Source organism: Mesoplodon mirus, assembly GCF_964341445.2.
Source record: "Mesoplodon mirus genome assembly, chromosome: 9".
Taxonomy (NCBI): Eukaryota; Metazoa; Chordata; class Mammalia; order Artiodactyla; family Ziphiidae; genus Mesoplodon; species Mesoplodon mirus.
Window position 1 is genome coordinate 75,884,391 of NC_138985.1, and position 20,237 is coordinate 75,904,627.

The following is a 20,237-nucleotide window of genomic DNA, read 5'->3' on the forward strand; positions in this document are numbered from 1 at the left end:
CCTTATGTACTGAGGTGCTCCCATGTTGGGTCATAAATATTTACAATTGTTATATCTTCTTCTCGGATTGATCCCTTGATCATTATGTAGTGTCCTTCTTTGTTACTTGTAATAGTCTTTATTTTAAAGCCTATTTTGTCTGATATGAGAATAGCTACTCCAGCTTTCTTTTGATTTCCATTTGCATAGAATATCTTATTCCATCCCCTCATTTTCAGTCTGTATGTGTCCCTAGGTCTGAAGTGGGTCTGTTGTAGACAGCATATAGAAGGGTCTTGTTTTTGTATCCATTCAGCCAGTCTATTTCTTTTGGTTGGAGCATTTAATCCATTTACATTTAAGGTAGTTATCATTATGTATGTTCCTATTCCCATTTTCTTAATTGTTTTGGGTTTGTTATTGTAGGTCTTTTCCTTCTCTTGTGTTTCCTGCCTAGAGAAGTTCCTTTAGCATATGCTGTAAAGCTGGTTTGGTGGTGCTCAATTCTCTTAGCTTTTGCTTGTCTGTAAAGTTTTTAATTTTCCTGTTGAATCTGAATTAGATCCTTGCTGTGTAGAGTAATCTTGGTTGTAGGTTTTTCCCTTTCATCACTTTAAATATGTCCTGCCACTCCCTTCTGGCTTGCAGAGTTTCTACCGAAAGATCAGCTGTTAACCTTATGGGGATTTCTTTATATATTATTTGTTGCTTTTCCCTTGCTGTTTTTAATAGTTATTCTTTGTATTTAATTTTTGATAGTTTGATTAATATGTGTCTTGGCATGTTTCTCCTTGGTTTTATCTTGTATGGGACTCTCTGTGCTTCCTGGAGTTGACTATTTCCTTTCCCATATTAGGGAAGTTTTCAACTATAATCTCTTCAAAGATTTTCTCAGTGTTTTTTTTTTTTTTCTCTTCTTCTGGCACCCCTATAATTCGAATGTTGGTGCATTTAATGTTGTCCCAGAGGTCTCTGAGACTGTCCTCAATTCTTTTCATTCTTTTTTCTTTATTCTGCTCTGCAGTAGTTATTTCCACTATTTTATCTTCCAGGTCACTTATCCATTCTTCTTCCTCAGTTATTCTGCTATTGATTTCATCTGGAGAATTTTTAATTTCATTTATTATGTTGTTCATCACTGTTTGTTTGCTCTTTAGTTCTTCTAGGTCCTTGTTAAACATTTCTTGTATTTTCTCCATTCTATTTCCAAGATTTTGGATCATCTTTACTATCATTACTCTGAATTCTTTTTCAGGTAGACTGCCTATTTCCTCTTCATTTGTTTGGTCTGGTGGGTTTTTACCTTGCTCCTTCATCTGCTTGTGTGATTCTCTGTCTTCTCATTTTGCTTAACTTACTGTGTTTGGGGTCTCCTTTTCACAGGCTGCAGGTTCATAGTTCCCGTTGTTTTTGGTGTCTGCCCCCAGTGGCTAAGGTTGGTTCAGTGATTTTGTAGGCTTCCTGGTGGAGGGGACTTGTGCCTGTGTTCTGGTGGATGAGGCTGGATCTTGTCTTTCTGATGGGCAGGTCTACATCCAGCGGTGTGTTTTGGGGTGTCTGTGACCTTATTATGATTCTAGGCAGCCTCTCTGCTAATGGGTGGCGTTGTGTTCCTGTTTTGTTAGTTGTTTGGCATAGGGTGTCCAGCACTGTATCTTGCTGGTCGTTGAGTGGGTCTTAGCGTTGAGATGGAGATTTCTTGGAGAGCTTTCATAATTTGATGTTAAGTGGAGCTGGGAGGTCTTTGGTGGACCAATGTCATGAACTCGGCTCTCCGACCTCAGAGGCTGAGGCCTGACACCCGGCTGGAGCACCAAGAACCTGTCAGCCACAGGGCTCAGAAGAAAAGGGAGAAAAAATAAAAAGAAAGAAAGAAAAGAGTAAAATAAAATGAAGTTATTAAAATAAAAAATAAAGAAAATTATTAAGAATAAAAAAATTAAACATTAATTAAAAAAAGAAAGAAAGGAAGAAGAGAGCAACCAAACCTAAAAAAAAGTGCAGCAATGATAACAAGCACTAAAAACTATACAAAAAAAAGAAAAAAGGAAAACAAAATGGACAGACAGAACCCTAGGACAAATGGTAAAAGCAATGCTATACAGACAAAATCCCACAAAGAAGCATACACATATACACTCACAAAAATAAAAAAGTAAAAAATATATATGTATAAAAAAAAGAAGAGAGCAACCAAATCAATAAACAAATCTATCAATGATAATAAGCTCCAAATACTAAAGTAAGATAAACATAAAACCAGAAACAAATTAGATGCAGAAAGCAACCCTCAAGTCTACAGTTTCTTCCAAAGGCCACTGCCTCAATTTTGGGATGATTCGTTGTCTTTTCAGGTATTCCACAGATGTAGGGTACATCAGGTTGATGGTGGAGATTTAATCCACTGCTCCTGAGGCTGGTGGGAGAGATTTCTCTTTCTCTTCTTTGTTTGCACAGCTCCTGGGGTTCAGCTTTGGATTTGGCCCTGCCTCTGCGTGTATATCACCGGAAGGCATCTGTTCCCCTCCCAGACAGGACGGGGTTAAAGTAGCAGCTGATTAAGGGGCTGTGGCTCACTCAGGCTGAGGGGAGGGGGTGGTACAGTATTCAGGGCAAACCTGCGGAGGCAGAGGCCAGTGTGATGTTGCAACAGCCTGAGGTGAGCTTTGTGTTGGGGAAGTTGTCCCTGGATCACGGGACCCTGGCAGTGGTGGGCTGCAGAGGCTCCCGGGAGGGGAGGTGTGGATAGTGACCTGTGCTTGCACACAGGTTTCTTGGTGGCTGTAGCAGCAGCGTTAGTGTCTCATGTCCGTCTCTGGGGTCCGCGCTGATAGCCATGACTTGCACCCATCTCTGGGACTCGTTTAGGCGGTGCTCTGAATCCCCTCTCCTCCGTACCCCGAAACAACGGTCTCTTGCCTCTTAGGCAGTTCCAGGCTTTTTCCTGGACTCCCAGCTAGCTGTGGTACACCAGTGCCCTTCAGGCTGTGTTCACGCAGCCAACCCCACTCCTCTCCCTGGCATCTGACCTCTGAAGCTCGAGCCTCAGCTCCCAGTCTCCACTGGCCCCGGCAGGTGAGCAGACAAGCCACTCTCAGGCTGGTGAGTGCTGGTCAGTGCCAATCTTCTGTGCAGGAATCTCTCCGCTCTGCCCTCTGCACCCCTGTTGCTGGGCTCACCTCCGTCGCTCCGGAGATTCCACTCCTCCCACCCCCGTCTCTGCCAGTGAAGGGGCTTCCCAGTGTGTGGAAATTTTTCCTTCTTCACAGCTCCCTCCCGGAGGTGCAGGTCTTATCCCTCTTCTTTTGTCTCTGTTTTTTCTTTTGCCCTACCCAAATACGTGGGGAGTTTCTTGCCTTTTGGGAAGTCTGATGTCTTCTGCCAGCATTCAGTAGGTGTTCTTTAGGAGTTGTTCCACATGTAGATGTATTTCTGATGTATTTGTGGTGCCTCTGCCATCTTGAAGGTCCCTGTATTAATAGATATATTTTTGAGTCTTTTTTGTAAGGTGTCCTTTTCTCTCTTGTTTTCTTTGTTATTTATTGAAGAAATGTCTCAGTATATGACTTGATATTGTAGCCTCTAGACACATGTAGTTATTTATATTTTAGTTAATTAAAATTAAAGAAAAGTTTAGCATAGATAAATAAAATTTTAAGTATTACATTAAACATATTTCAAATGTTCATTAGCCCTATGTAGCTATGTATTGAATAATGCAGATACAGAACGATTCCACTGTTGAAAGTTCTATCAGAATGTTCTTTTGTAGGGTTTCCCACAGAAAGGTTTTTTGTTTTGGGGTTTTTTTTTCTGATTATACCCTTATATGTCATTTTAAATGGTCTGACCTCTGTATTTCTTGTAAATTGATAAATATATCTAGAGCCTTGATGGATTTATGTTTAATGTTTTGCCAAAACTGCTGTATAATTTTATTGTGCACTTACATCAGGAGGTATATAAAATCTGATGGTCTCTTTTCATGATGTTAGTAGCCACTGATTATCATTGCCTAATTTTAATAAAATAGTGCATTTGAATTACTCCATAATTTTCATAATTTCTTTTCTGCCCCATGCCTTTCTTGCCTGGATAATTGTAGTATATTTATTGCAAGTGATGTTGATTATAACTAGATTTTTATCTTAGCCTCTATTACCCCAGACTCTTGGCATCCTTCAGGGAAAAAAGTAATCAGCCGAAGATCTTCCATTGTCATAGATCTTAGTCCACATTTTCTATTATTTTGATCACAATAACAGAGAACCTACTTTTCTGGGTTGAAAACTACTTTGTTAATTTTTATTCTTTTATAAAATAAAATTTCTCCTGGAGGTTTTATGCTTTAAGAGGACAGATTAAATACATGTATCTAATATTGATCCTTTCAAACTTCACTAAAGCTATAATAAAGGGATAATTTTTTTAAAGACATAGATCCATAAAGACAGGAAAGAAAAACAATTGGAATAGCATTTTGGAAGTCAGGAAGCAGATGGGCAAGGACTACCCACTTAGCAAATGCTAACCTGGAAATAGAAAAAACTGAGAAAGAACCAAAATTAAACTGTAAAATTTTCAAAAAACCTAGGAACTGGCAGTACTTATGGAACTTGCAGTGAAGCAGTTTGCTGTTAAAGATGATATAAAAAGCAAATTCCTAGATAACCTCTCCCATTTCATTTGCCTTCCCCTCCATTACCCAAGTAGTGCTCTGGAGATTTGTATGCTAATGAAGGTTAAACTGTTCCTGGGCTAGACTGTTGAGAATAAATGTATAGTACCATAAAGAGAAGAATGAATAGAATATATGTATATATATATTATATATATATAATATATATATATATATAAGCACACACACACACACATATATATATATATATATATATATATATATATATATATATAAAAGCACCAAGGTTTTTGTCCCATACTTAAATTAGCTCTCAGGGCATGGGCAACCAAACTTCTGTTGCCTGATAGATGACTAAAAGACCTGCCTTTGGGAAATTGATCTTCCCATAAAATAAGAAAGCAAAGATATTGACATGAAGGTTTTCCTAATACCTGTCCAGATCTCCCTCCAGTGAAGTTCCAGTTTGCCAGTCCTCCCTTGGATGCTCAGAGTGTTCAGTCTGGTTTTGAGCCCACTTCCTGCTATTCTTCATCATGAGCAGGCAAATAGATGACAAGGAAGGTAGAAAAAAATAAGCAAATAGAAAAAGAAAAGCAACTTGGAGAGGACAAGTATGATGCAGAAAGAAAACAATTAACATTAATATCCTAACAGTGATCATAGAGACTATTGTATTCATAAAATAAAGACTGGGTAGTATGAAGAGGAACATTCAGAGAATACCATAAAATTAGAAAAATGATCACAGGAAAAGAATACTTATGAAAGTGTTGTGATATAAAGTTGTAGAAATCTCTCAGAGATTAAAACAAAAAGACCAAAAAAAAAAAAAAAGAGAAAGATAACAAAACTAGAGGACCATTTTTTTTCAAGAGCAACATTGGAAGCAAGAAACAATGTACAATGCCTTCAAATATCTGAATAAAAATGGTTTACAACTGACCATTCTATACCTGGCCTGCTATCAGGTTTTATCTTAGACATGTAAGAAAAGGGAAATTTAATTTCCCATTCCCCTTTCTTCAGAAGGTACTGAAAAATGTGTTCCATAAAAATGGAAACATTAACCAGTAAAGATGAATACAAAGGTGGGATGGGGGTAGGAGACAGGAGATCCAATACAAGAAAAAGAAAAAGAACCTTTAGGATGATGATGAAAAGGAAATCCCAGGGTGATTGCTGTGCTCTAGGTTTAGATGACAATCTGTGAACATGGCTGTCGTTTGAAAAGTTGGTGGCCAAGTACAATGTAGAGCTTCATATTCAGAGCGATTCATCCCACAGAGTGAACTGATAGGCAAGGTGGATGTCAACAAAGCTATCTCTTTTATTAATATGATTCACAATGTTGATATATGACTGAGACTGGAGGAGAAGAAAACCAAGAAGTCACAAATGGTTATATTGAAGCCTGGTGTCTTTTTCAACTAACATTATGATAAGACCCTCATCCCCTCATGCATTAAAATGCAGAAAAAACACAAATATAGCCCAACTTGAATTCTCTTAAAAAAAAAACCTGTTGTACATACATAAAATTCTCCCCAAATTCACACCCACCTGGAATCTCAGAATATGACCTTTTTTGGGAACAGAGTCTTTGCAGATGTAATTAGTTAAGATGAGGTCATACTGGATTAGGATGGACCCCAAATTCATATACGAAGAAGAGAGGAGAGGACACAAAGAAATAGAGAAGAAGGTCACGTGAAGACAGAGCCAGATCAGAGTCATGCAGGTACAAGCCAAGAACACCAGGGATTGCTGTCAACTGCCAGAGACTAGGAAGAGGTGAGGCAAGATTCTTCCCTAGAGCCTTCAGAGGGAGCAAGGCGACACCATGATTTCAGAATTTCAGCCTCCAGAACTGTAAGAGAATAAACTTCTGTTGTTTTAAGCCACCCAGTTTGTGGTAATTTACTTACAATTAATAGGTTTATTTTCTAGAGGTTCAGAATTTCAAGTTCAAAAAATATGATCATTTCTATAAAAGTTGGGCACTGGGCTTTTGGTTCATAGGCATGATTTATTCCCATTGTTTTTTTAGGGGAAAATCAAATCAAGTGGTCTCATTGCAACTCATGGTTCTAGTCCCCCAAATGTAATCCTTACTAAGTGTGAGGACTGCTTGTAGAAAGGTGCCATCTGTCCTTTTGATCAGACTGGCAACGCTGATGGTGAAGGGATGTAGTCTCAGTGAGAACAATTTGGAAAAGATTAATTCTGACTCACTCCTATCATTGCTCTCAAGGTCCCTCATACCTGCCCACTACATCCATATTACCTCCTTCATTTCCTTTCTGACTATTCATATGATGCAGCTGAGAAGGTTGCTTGACCTCTAACACTTCCCTTGAGAGTTCACATTCCTTGTTTCTACTGTTTTGAAGACGATTTCACATTAAACACAGATGGTCTCTATTCTAAGCTCTTAAAATACTTCTATCTTTTAAAAAATAGGGAAAATAATCCAGATACTAAATGGGTCAGAATATTCACAGAAAATGAAAGAAATATTTATATTATTTTAGAATAGAGGATGCTTATGGATTGAATGATTATGATATGAAAATATTTTTGCTTTCCAAGAATATTTATTAAGAAGTAAAAATTTTAGGCACATCAAACCTGATGCAAAAGATAGCTCCTGGGTTTAAGCCAATTTGCTGAATAGCACCCTCATGGGGAATTGAGGAATTCATTCTGAGTCTCTCGTTAGCACTTTTCCTATCCTTAACTCTAAGTACTCCTTGGTGTTCTTTTCAGAATAAGAAGATAATAATTTTTTTCCTGCCTTGAGGACCATTAGGGAATTTTGAAATATGATTCTCTATAAATTCAAAGTGGCATGAGGGGTTTCTGGCAAGCAGAAGCATGTGTTTTGCCAGTTTGGAATTCCACCAAATGCTATAATTGGTGTCTAAAGATGTGCAAGAATGGATTTTCTTTGTTTGTCTGCAGTAGGATATGGATACGACTCATTTTAGTCATGGAACCAATTTGATATATATAATCCAGGTATAGGTGACAATAAAAGAACAAAAGTAAATATTCTGTGGGAGTGTGAAACCTCAGAGATTGGCATTCCCTTGACTGTCTCCCTGTTTGTGGCAGGCATCATTACCACTCAGATAGCGTTGCTTCCTTTCTCAGACAAATGGATTTCCTGATAGCACTTTGCCAGGAAATCAGTTGACCTCATCAACCACAGTTTTGTTTTGTTTTTTCTGAGAAAGATAAGGACACCTGTTCTGTAGAAAAGAGATAAAAGAAGATGTCATCAGTGAAGTCAGTGGATCAGTTGGCCATGTGGTCGACCTGTGTAACCTGATAAATCTCTTTAGGAGCATATGGTCCCAGCAGATGCTATGTTAGGTGAAGTGTGCAGAATGGAAGGAGGAATGTAAATGAATAGAGGCTCATAGGGGCACCATAGAGAAATTGCAGCACACAGAAGGAATTGAAAAGGGCTGTCCAGAGGCATAGGAAGTTAATCAAAGGAGAAAGGTGTCATGGAAACAGAAGGAAGAGAGGAATTCAAGAGAAAGTGATTAGTTATTTGTTCCAGAGATCTTAAATACGATAGCCTGAAATCTGTCTGTGGAACTTTGTAATAAGGGTGATTTTTGGCACAATGTAAGATAATAACTAGTGTTGTTAGTAAGAGGACTTTTGGTACAGTGAGACAGCATAGGTAGACTGCATTGGGTAAAGAGTGAATGGGTTATGGGAAGGTACAGAGCAACTGTCAACTTCTCTTTCAATAAGTTTTTGTGGAGGGGAGAATAGAGACAAGATAGTAAATAAAAAAAAAAGTGGGCAATGACCCCTAGTGAATTACAGTGTATAAGAGGGAGAAACATAGTTAGATATTGTGAACACAGTGTTTTCTTTGTATTTAATTTTTGACAGTTTGATTAATATGTGTCTTGGCGTATTTCTACTTGGATTTATTGTGTATGGGACTCTGTGCCTCCTGGACTTGATTAACTATTTCCTTTCCCATATTAGGGAAGTTTTCAACTATAATCTTTTCAAATATTTTCTCAGTCCCTTTCTTTTTCTCTTCTTCTTCTGGAACCCCTATAATTCGAATGTTGGTGTGTATAATGTTGTCCCAGAGGTCTCTGAGACTGTCCTCAGTTCTTTTCATTCTTTTTTTCTTTCTTCTGCTCTGCAGTAGTTATTTCCACTATTTGATCTTCCAGGTCACGTATCCATTCTTCTGCCTTAGTTATTCTGCTATTGATCCCTTCTAGAGTATTTTTAATTTCATTTATTGTGTTGTTCATCGTTGCTTGTTTCATCTTTAGTTCTTCTATGTCCTTGTTAAATGTTTCTTGCATTTTGTCTTCTATTTCCAAGATTTTGGACCATCTTTACTATCATTATTCTGAATTCTTTTTCAGGTAGACTGCCTATTTCCTCTTCATTTGTTAGGTCTGGTGGGTTTTTATCTTGCTCCTTCTCCTGCTGTGTGTTTTTCTGTCTTCTCATTTTGCTTATGTTACTGTGTTTGGGGTCTCCTTTATGAAGGCTTCAGGTTTGTAGTTCCCGTTGTTTTTGGTGTCTGTCCTCAGTGGTTAAAGTTGGTTCAGTGGGTTGTGTAGGCTTCCTGGTGGAGGGGACTAGTGCCTGTGTTCTGGTGGATGAGGCTGGATCTTGTCTTTCTGGTGGGCAGGTCTACGTCTGGTGGTGTGTTTTGGGGTGTCTGTGGACTTATTATGATTTTAGGCAGCCTCTCTACTAATGGGTGGGGTTGTGTTCCTGTCTTGCTAGTTGTTTGGCATAGGGTGTCCAGCACTGTAGCTTGCTGGTCGTTGAGTGAAGCTGGGTGCTGGTGTTGAGATGGAAATCTCTGGAAGATTTTCACCGTTTGATATTATGTGGAGCTGGGAAGTCTCTTGTGGACCAGTGTCCTGAAGTTGGCTCTCCCACTTCAGAGGCACAGCACTGACTCCTGGCTGCAGCACCAAGAGCCTTTCATCCACACGGCTCCTCAATTTGGGATGATTCGTTGTCTCTTCATGTATTCCACAGATGCACGGTACACGGTACATCAAGTTGATTGCGGAGCTTTAATCCGCTGCTCTGAGGCTGCTGGGAGAGATTTCCCTTTCTCTTCTTTGTTCTCACAGCTCCCGGGTCTCAGCTTTGGATTTGGCCCCGCCTCTGCGTGTAGGTCGCCCGACGGCGTCTGTTCTTCGCTCAGACAGGACAGGGTTAAAGGAGCAGCCGCTTTGGGGACTCTGGCTCACTCAGGCGGGGGGTGGGGGGCGTGCAGGGAGGGGCACGGAGTGTGGGGCGGGGCGTGCCTGCGCGGCAGAGGCCGTCGTGACGTTGCACCAGCCCGAGGCGTGCCGTGTGCTCTCCCGGATAAGCCATCCCTGGATCCTGGGACCCCAGCAGTGGCGGGCTGCACAGGCTCCCCGGAGTGAGAGCGTGGATAGTGACCTGTGCTCGCACACAGGCCTTTTGGCGGCGGCAGCAGCAGCCCCAGCGTCCCATGCCCGTCTCTGGCATCCGCGCTTTCATCCGTGGCTCACGCCCGTCTCTGGAGCTCATTTAAGCAGCGCTCTTAATCCCCTCTCCTCGCGCACCAGGAAACAAAGAGGGAAGAAAAAGTCTCTTGCCTCTTCGGCAGGTCCAGACTTTTTCCCGGACTCCCTCCTGGCTAGCCGTGGCACACTAACCCCCTTCAGGCTGTGTTCACGCCGCAAACCCCAGTCCTCTCCCTGGGATCCCACCGAAGCGGGAGCCTCAGCTCCCAGCCCCGCCCGCCCCGGCGGGTGAGCAGACAAGCCTCTCGGGCTGGTGAGTGCCGGTCGGCACCGATCCTCTGTGTGGGAATCTCTCCGCTTTCCCCTCCGCACCCCTGTTGCTGTGGTCTCCTCCACTGCTCCGAAGCTTTCCCCCTCTGCCACCCGCAGTGTCCGCCCGCGAAGGGGCTTCCTAGTGTGCGGAAACCTTTCCTCCTTCACGGTTCCCTCCCACTGGTGCAGGTCCCGTCCCTATCCTTTTGTCTCTGTTTATTCTTTTTTCTTTTGCCCTACCCAGGTACGTGGGGAGTTTCTTGCCTTTTGGGGGGTCTGAGGTCTTCTGCCAGCGTTCAGTAGTTGTTCTGTAGGAGTTGTTCCACGTGTAGATGAATTTCTGGTGTATCTGTGGGGAGGAAGGTGATCTCCGCGCCTTACTCTTCCGCCATCTTCCCCTCTCTCCCTCTATCCACTTCTGAAGCATCTTTCCTAAATCTGCAAAATGTCCAGGTCAAAGTAATACAGTACAGAATAGATAACTAAATCCTTGCTAGGCGTTAACTAGGGTAAATACATTTGGAGAACTGCCTCTCAGTTTAAACCTGTGGAACTGTGACTATACCATGGTTTTAGAGAGACTGTTTCATCATGTCATGGCCTGTCTTATAAGACTGTTTTCAGTCCCCTGACACTTAAAATAATCACAGTCAAACAGAAACTAAGCTGCTGGGGTATGTGTTAATTGCTCCACACTAGTGAGTAGAGATAACAAGAGCTGAGGTTCCCTTGAGATCCAGAAGAGTTGTGAAGGGTCAGTTTCAAAATGAGTATTATTAGATTGGTTAAAAATAGCTCATTTCTTTTTTTTTTTTTTTCTTTTTGCGGTATGCGGGCCTCTCACTGCCGTGGTCTCTCCCGTTGCGGAGTACAGGCTCCGGACGCGCAGGCCCAGCGGCCGTGGCTCACGGGCCCAGCCACTCCGCGGCATATGGGATCCTCCCAGACCGGGGCACGAACCCGTATCCCCTGCATCGGCAGGCGGACACTCAACCACTGCGCCACCAGGGAGGCCCAAAATAGCTCATTTCTTGGACAGTATATTTAACATTGTTTGAACATTATTAAATAGGCTGAAGGTGCTAATCATAACAGTAAATTATTCAATAGAAATGCTTTTGAGTATGTGGTTTCTGCTCCTTCTGTCCCCCCGACCCCGGCTGCTGGGAACTTTTATTATATACAGGGGCTTCTATACATAGATTTCTCCATGAAATAGAGGGCACACGTTCAACATTCTGATCCTGTGATGATCTATACGAGATGAACTGATGATTCTCAATGGCTTAATTGATGTTTGGTGCAGTGCTTGTCTGTGGCTACAATGGTCCCTAAAATTCCAGGCCAGTGTTTTAAGATAAAGAAAGAATTTAACTCAAGCTTTATATTTTTATTAATTATAATTTTTTGCTGTTTTCATAAATAAGGATCAAATGCACAGTTTCTTTTACTTGAAAACTCTCAACAGTCTACGCATAAATAGTACCAAAATAGATATAAAAAATGAGAGGTGTCAGAGTTGAACTTATGAATTTCTGATCTATGAGATCAACTATATTCACTGGATCAGCATTATAAATGCAAGACTGTAAATGACTCACTTCATTTTCTGATAACTGAAGCGACAGATTACTAACTTGAACAGACGAATGCTGTTAGTTCAGATTTTGTTATTTGCATTTGAGTAAAATTTTTCCTTTCATTCAGAATGAACTAAAATAAAACTGCTTTACACTTTCTTAGAAGAGCATTTTTCATTAATATCAACTATTTGTCTTTCTCATTTAAAGGAAACTAAAAAAAATGTGTCTACAAAATGTTAAAATCTGGGAGATGTTTGAAGAGAATACATTCTTTATAAGCCACAGAGAGACATTTATTTATTATTTATTTCTGGGTAACATTATTGATAAATTTTCAACTATAATTTATACTTGCAGGCAAAAATGTGTTATATTTTCAGAAGTACTAATTTGATTATATAGAACATTTTAACGTTTTAAATTCTAATTGCTTTTCAATTAGTATAAATAATTATATTGTCTGAATATATGCATAAGTTGAATTATCATTGATTAATATTTTTTGAGTAGGGCTTCCCTGGTGGCGCAGTGGTTGAGAGTCCGCCTGCCGATGCAGGGGACACAGGTTCGTGCCCCGCTCCAGGAAGATCCCACATGCCGCGGAGCGGCTGGGCCCGTGAGCCATGGCCGCTGAGCCTGTGCGTCCGGAGCCTGTGCTCTGCAACGGGAGAGGCCACAACAGTGAGAGGCACATGTACCGCAAAAAAAAAAAAAAAAAATTTTTTTTGAGTAGATACCACTTCAAATAGCAAATAGGAATAGTGAAAAATAAGTGATGTGAAAGAAAAGATTCCATCACCCAGAACTTTAAATAAATAATTGTTTTTAAAATTTATATGTATATTTTTCTAGTGCTTATGAATTCTACAAGCGTTATGTCTTCAGTATATGGTTTTAAAGGATAGGTTTGTGAGTTTTTAAATTATCTTCTTTCTTTAACAAAACAGGAACCTGGAGAGAGAAGGAAAAGATGGAAGAAAAAAATTACTGAAATGCACTCATAATTTTTTTCATATTAAGTGGACACCTTGTAATAAATATTCAAGTAACTGATAATCTGGTAGGCATATGGTATAATTTATAAAAGGGACACACATACACACACTCACACATATACTTTTCTCTTTTCTAATCTATAATAGAATTTTAATTTAATATAAACAGAAACAACTGTTCAATATAAGAATTAAAATACATTTTAATTTAATATAAAATTTGTTTAATGTAAACAAATAGATGTTCAAAATGACATTAATTTCTCAGACTTTAACTATAAGAAATACTAGCTTGTAAGAAAAGATGGTTATATCTGATAGCTTGGATTGTAGGAAGAATTTCCTGAAGACAATTAGACCAATCACACACATGAAAAAACATTGAAATATGCTTTACTGGGTCAGTGCCACTGTACCAAAGCATTGTAAGGCCACAAAAACTAATTACCAGAAATAGCTTTCATAATAAGGAGCAATCCGGGCTTCCCTGGTGGCGCAAGTGGTTGAGAGTCCGCCTGCCGATGCAGGGGACACGGGTTCGTGCCCCAGTCTGGGAGGATCCCACATGCTGCGGAGCGGCTGCGCCCGTGAGCCATGGCCGCTGAGCCTGCGCGTCCGGAGCCTGTGCGCCGCAACGGGAGAGGCCACAGCAGTGAGAAGCCCGCATACCGCAAAAAAAAAAAAAAATAAATAAGGAGCAATCCAATAGAGTACATAAATGTAAATAAAATATAATAATACACATTGAATTTGAAAAGTTTTAAGTTAGAAGCAAGTAAAGTCTCAGAGGAGCTCCTGGAAGGAAAATATTATTTCCTCTGTGGAAGATCGTACAAACTTTAAATCTGTATGAGATTTGGGTTTTGTTTTTGTTTTGTTTTATGTTTTGGTTTTGGTGATGGGGTGTGAGTGGGGTGCAAAGGCTGCCAGAGATTTTGAAGATATTTGGGTGAAGGCCACACATCCACGCTGTGGAGGAAACTTCAGCAGGGGGCCTGCATTATAAAGTCCAACAGTGAAGGCCATGCAAGGATGCTGCTCTTCTCCATGTTGCCAGCACTCTTGCTCTCCTTGTGTTTCAGAAGGTAGCTGTCTGGAATTCAGGCCCCTAAGTTCAGATAAGGAGAGTTTGTGTAGTGTGAGTTTGGATAGATAGGGGTACTTGCATAGCATTTTTCAAAATTCTCCACTATATGAGATATAATTTAGACACAATATAATTCAAAAATTGGCGAAAGCCTAAGAACGTTTGCCTCACCCAGTTCCATGTACCCATTTACAGTTCATCCTCTCCTCCACCCACAGAACAGTCAACCACTGACCTTTCCATCTTTACAATTTTGCCTTGTCTAGAATTTTACATAAATTGGAATCATACAGTATCAACTTTTGGGTGATTCTGACTTTTCATTTAGTATAATGCTTTTAACATTCATCTATGCAAAAAATCATGTATTTATGTGAATATCAGTAGTTTGTTACTTTTGATTGCTTATCCCATTATATTGGTCTGTCACCCATTGTTTACCCACTCACCAGTTCATAAGGATTGGGATTTTTTTCAGTTTTATCCTATTATGAATAAAGCTGCTAAGACCATTCAAATACAACTTTTTTGTGTAGAGAGATGTTTCTATTTCTCCTGGGAGTGCAATAGCTGGGTTGTATGTTGAGTACATGTTTACCTTTATAAGACACTGCCAAACTGCTTTCCAACATGGCTATACCAGTTTGCATTCCTGCCAGCAATGTATAAGAGTTCCACTTGCTGCACATTCTTTCCAAAACTTCATCTTTTTATTCTTTTAACTATTCTAAATTGTAATGGTATCTCATTGTGATTTTAATTTTCATTTCTCTAATAATAAATGATGTGGAGCACAATTTCATGTGCTTATTTGCCACATATAAGTATATGCTTTTTCTTTGCTGAAGTGTCTCTTCACATATTTTGCCCAATTTTTGAAATAGTTTTAGTTCTTATATTTGTCTATGATCCAATTTGAGTTAATCTTTGCATATGTTGTGAGTTAAGAGGCTAGATTTATCTTTTCATATGTGGTTATACACTGGTGTGAGTACCACTTGTTGAAAAGACTATCCTTTATTCATTGGGTTCTTGGGCATCTTTGTTAAAACTGAATTTACCATGAATGTGAGAATTAATTTCTGGATTCTCAGTTCTGTTCCATTGATCTATGGGTTTCTTCTCTTGCTAGAACCACAATTCTTGATTGTAATAGCTTTATAATAATTTTGAAACTGGGCAGTATAAGTGCTACAGTTTATTTCAATATTATTTTGGCTATTCTGGGTTACTCATCTTTTCATGTATATTTTAGAATCAGCTTGCCAGTTTCTGCACAGAAGCCTGCTGTAATTTTGAAAGGGTTTGCAATAAATTTGTATATCAATTTGGGGAGAATTGCCAGTTTAACTTATTCTCCTGATCAGGGGATATACTGTATCTCTATGTTGGTCTTTTAAAATTTCTTTCAACAATGTTCTAGAGTTTTCAGTGTACAGTCCTTCCCCGTATTTTGTTAAGGTTATCTCTAAGTAGTATATAATTTTGATATAATTTAGTAAAATAGTATGTTTGTTTTCAATTCCCAATTTTATTGTTAGTATTTAGAAATAAATTTTCATACTGACCTTGAATATTTGATGTCCCTAAACTTATTACTTTATAGCTTTTTTTGCACACCCCTTATAATTTATTTCATGTAAGATCATATTTATCTCTGAATTAAGACAGTTTTATTTTTTCCTTTCTGATATTTATGATTTTTCTTCCCCTTCCCTTTTTTTCCCTTATTGCAGGGTCTAGAACCTCTATTATTAAGATGAATACAAGTGGTGAGAGCAGATATCCCTGCCTTGTTCATGAAGTTATAGGTAAGCATTCAGTGTTTCAACGTTAAATATAATGTTAGCATTGGGTTTTTGTAGATGTTCTTGCTTGGTTTGGGAAAGTTCCCTTCTATTATTAGATTGGTGAGAGATTTTATAATCAGGAATGGATGTTGGGTTTTGGTAAATGCTTTTTCTACAGTTATTGAAATCATTGTGTTTTTTTCTTTTTCAGTCTGAAAATACAGTGAGTTATATTCATTGCTATTTGAATGCTATACTAACCTGTATTCTGAGATAAGTCTGATTTGGTCATGTTGCATAATATTTTTAATATATTGTTAAATTTAACTTGCCAACATTTGGTTATGAAATTTTCTACCTATGTTCATGAGGGATATCTATCTATAGCTTTCTTTTTATGTAATGTCTTTTGCTGGCTTTGATGTAAACATAATGCTGGCTTCAAAAAATGAGAGGGATATCTTCCCTCCTTTGTTATTTTCTGAAAGAGTTCTGGTACTATTTGTTTTGTTTTGCTTTGTAACATTCTTTGTAACATCTTTTGTTTTCTCTTGCTTTGTAACATTTTTTTCTGCCTTTTCTTCAGTTCTCTTTCAGTGGGAGCTGCCCATACTAGATATTCAATTTGGTCTTCCTCTCTTAGGTAAGTGAGTGCCTTTAAATGAGGTGCATTTTTCATTTGTTGTCATAATTTTGTGATTCTTTAGAAGTCACTAAGATCAGATTGCTGACATATCTCCTATAGCATCCAACCAGCATATGGTGGAAAGCAAAGCAGCTTCTTTTTTGGACTGACAGCCAGTGAGTAGGAAATCCAGTCCCTCTTCTGTCTCTTCAGCTCACCAGAGCAGCTTCAAATCCACAGCAGGCAGGCAGAAGTAGACTCCTAGTTCCTCAAAGACTCCATAGGGGGGCTTGTTTGTTTGTTTGCTTATCCAGGCAACAAGGAGTAGCAAGCACTTTTCTCTGTAGCTGGTCATTTATTCAATCATTCACAGATATTTAGTGAGTGTCAACTATGTGTCAACTATGTATCCTAACACATAGGATACAGGAAGAAACAAACGAAGAGGTCTCTGCATTCACAGAGTTTATCAGGGTGATAAAAATAGAAATAGAATAAATTATAAAACCATATAATATTTTAAAATGTGGAAAATGCTACTTTAAGAAGAAAAATTAGAGAGTGAAAGGGAGACCTCAAATGCTAGGAGGAGAGGGACAGTTTGCTGTATTGAATTTGCACTTAGATTTCTTCTTATAAAGAAGACATTTGAGAAAAGACTTGAAGGAGATGAGAGATTGAGCCAAGAGACTCTCTAGGGAAGAGCATTCCAGGAGAGGGAACAGCAGGAGCTAAGGCTCCAAGGACAAGACAAGAGCCCTTCTCTGTTCCCTGGCACGAGGGATGAGGTCCAGACCCCGCTCCCCTGGAGATCCAGGTTGTGACAGCATTCCTGGCCTGGTTTTGTTACATCCCAGAGGGAGCTGGGAAGAAGAGGGAGTCACAGATATACAAATATAAGCCTTGGCTTATCAGAACTTTTCTATAAAATATGCATGAGAGGTACTACCGGAGAACACATACTAGGATATCTAGCTCAGCGTGGCACTTTAAATATTCTGAAATGAGACACAGAGAAAACCAATTAATCTGTCACTGAGAGAGATTATTTTATGGTAGGGCAGTCCTGATGACAAATAGCAAAATACAAGCAAAATGATGATTAGTGTTTGATTTGTTGCAAAAACACCTACACAGAATAGCTGCTGCTGCTTCTTTTTTAAAAAAACGTTAAAATAGCCAAACAGAATATCTTATCTAAATGCAAAAATGCATTATTTATGATTGGCTTTCATCTATTTAAAGATTTCAAAATTCAGTTTTCTGCAGTATCCTTAGGATCCATCAAGAACATTAGGAAGTAAGATAAACCTGAAGGCAGTATCATTTATAGAAGAAATATAATACTGAGACTTTGAATATTAAACAATTTATATACCAGGCATTTTCTTTATTGAAAATTTCTTCTTAGTAGCTGATTAATATAATCCAGTACTAGTAGGTTGAATTTTTTTCCCCTCTTTTGGTAACAAGCTGGAATTATTTGTAAATCTTTCTAATTCAGAATATGGTATAAAAATTAGATTACATCATGAAAAATGCAGTGGTTGATTTGACAGTTATTTTAAAGGTAAACCTGTATTTTTCAATAAATTTCCATGCCTTTGTATATTAAGTATAATTTTTATTTTTTGAGTTTTAAATATACAGGTGTGTGTATAAACGTATACACAAATGAATTGAACATTTGTATATATTCATGGTAAAGTAACTGACTACACTTCTTACCTAAGCTTACTTTGGTTCTCAATAATGATAAGTATTTAAATGTACAAATATGAATCTCCAGGACTATAGTTTTCATATTGGAAGAGGAATTGTGTTAGGCTTTTTGTATAACGTGATAGAAAAGTTAATTATTTTCTGTGGACCTGGGCATATTTATTGTTCACCAAAGATTTAGAGGTGTGTGTGTGTGTGTGTTTCTTTGTGTGTTACCAAGTTCTTCTTGAGCCAGTTAAAAGGATTTAAGATTCTGACTCAACAGGCCACTTGGATTTAGTAAAGATTTATTTACACAAAGATTCAAGAATCATCACAGGTTCATTTTTAGAAACCAAATTCAAGTAAAATTGCTTTGAAAAAACAGCTGAATGAGTCAAACTAAATGAACATTAAAACATGGCACAAAGGTCAATAAAAGTGAGAAACAACATTTTTTTAAAACTACAGTTGAGTAAGAAGACAGTAACCCCCAAATTTTAAAAAATACTTTCTAATTTTTTTAGTCCTAGCACTCTTGTATTAGTTTGCTAGTGCTACCACTAAAAAAGTACTACACATTGAGTGGCTTAAACAAGAGACATTTATTGTCTCACAGTTCTGACGGCTAGAAGTCTGGAATCAAGATGTCAAACATACATTCTCTGACCCATCTTTTTCTTAATGTTTTTGTGCCATATTGACTCCCTATCTACATGGACATCATAAATTGTCTTTTTAGACATCAGTTTTCTCTAGTAGTCTCTAATCATGGTGCATGCAGTATGGATCACTTTGTTGTTATCAATTTCAATGAGTCAGGACTAACTTAGCTTAATGTCAAACAAATGCTGAAGAATTAAGTCAGTGAGTTGGATATTTTATTTTCCAAAAACCTTAGTAGTCTATATTATAAAGACCAAGCATCTGAGATATATAACTTATATTTAATCATTGTTTGGCTTCCAGAGATCAATAATTGGAAGGTTTTGTAAAACCATGCTAAGTTGTAATAAGTTGATACGTGGTGTAAAGAATATGAAATTTGATTAGAAAGATGTAAATATTGAATGCACATCTAATTATTTTCCCCAAAGAAATCACCTCTTTGGAGGAGTTATTTTATATGCAAAAACAGCTTAAAATTGTGGACTTAATTCCTTGCCCTGGCTTTGACCTCAGTGCACTTTAGGTGACAATTCTCCATAGGTCTCTCATGTTTCTGCCTATCTTGTGAGCAGAGACATTGACTATCATTGTCCTGGTCTATATTTTCAAGGACATTTGTATAGTGAAGAACCTTGGAAGATACAGATAGCATCTTCCTCCAGAGCAAAATGCACATGTAGTTACTTCCCATGATAAAAGATTCAGTATCCATAAGCTCAGAGTTCCTCCCTATAATGTAATCCACTGTGCGTGCAAGTGTCACTTGACCTTCTTTGCATTGTCATGTGGGAATTGGGGCTCAGGAACTCAGAGAAATGCTGATAGTCTGGATATTGCTACTGCTCCAAGTACTAAACTGTCCTTTGTCTCTGACTTGCCTTCTGATAGCATTTACGTTTACGATCCTATAGCAGGCTGACTTGTTAGCTTGCAAGGAGGATAAAATACCAGGTCCTTTACAATTCTTCACATACAGTGCGTTCAGGTGGAGAGTGTAGGCTGCTTTTTAAGCAACAGTTACTTAATTAGGGCAAGAATGGGTTCTTCTGGAACTATACGTCATCGCTCACCTCAAGAAAGAAGTGATCCCACAGTAACTTAGAACAGTCCTGGTTAGGAATATCGAGCACAGTGTATATGACTTCAGTCAGATGGATAAGAACGGCCTCTCCCTTCCTGTAACTCAGAGCCTGGGGGTGGGGGGATAGGAAAACAGTACACTGGGATGTATTTCCAGGATATCTAACTACTATTTTAGTCAATAAGCTAAACACAGATAAATACATTAAGTAATTTAAAGTCATTCTGTTGCTCTTTCTACTATAATAAGAGAAAAATTATCCCTAGTCTTCA

General features: G+C 38.6%; 1 long non-coding RNA gene across 1 annotated transcript in view; it reads left to right on the forward strand.

The window, feature by feature from the left end:
* The window catches only part of LOC309810508, a 50,567-nt gene extending 34,035 nt beyond the window's left edge, over positions 1 to 16,532 (forward strand). Inside the window, exons 4-5 of the long non-coding RNA XR_014295007.1 lie at positions 15,836 to 15,910; positions 16,476 to 16,532. This is a non-coding gene — a long non-coding RNA (uncharacterized lncRNA). The remainder of the gene's footprint in view (positions 1 to 15,835; positions 15,911 to 16,475) is intronic.
* Positions 16,533 to 20,237: the final 3,705 nt, after the last annotated feature.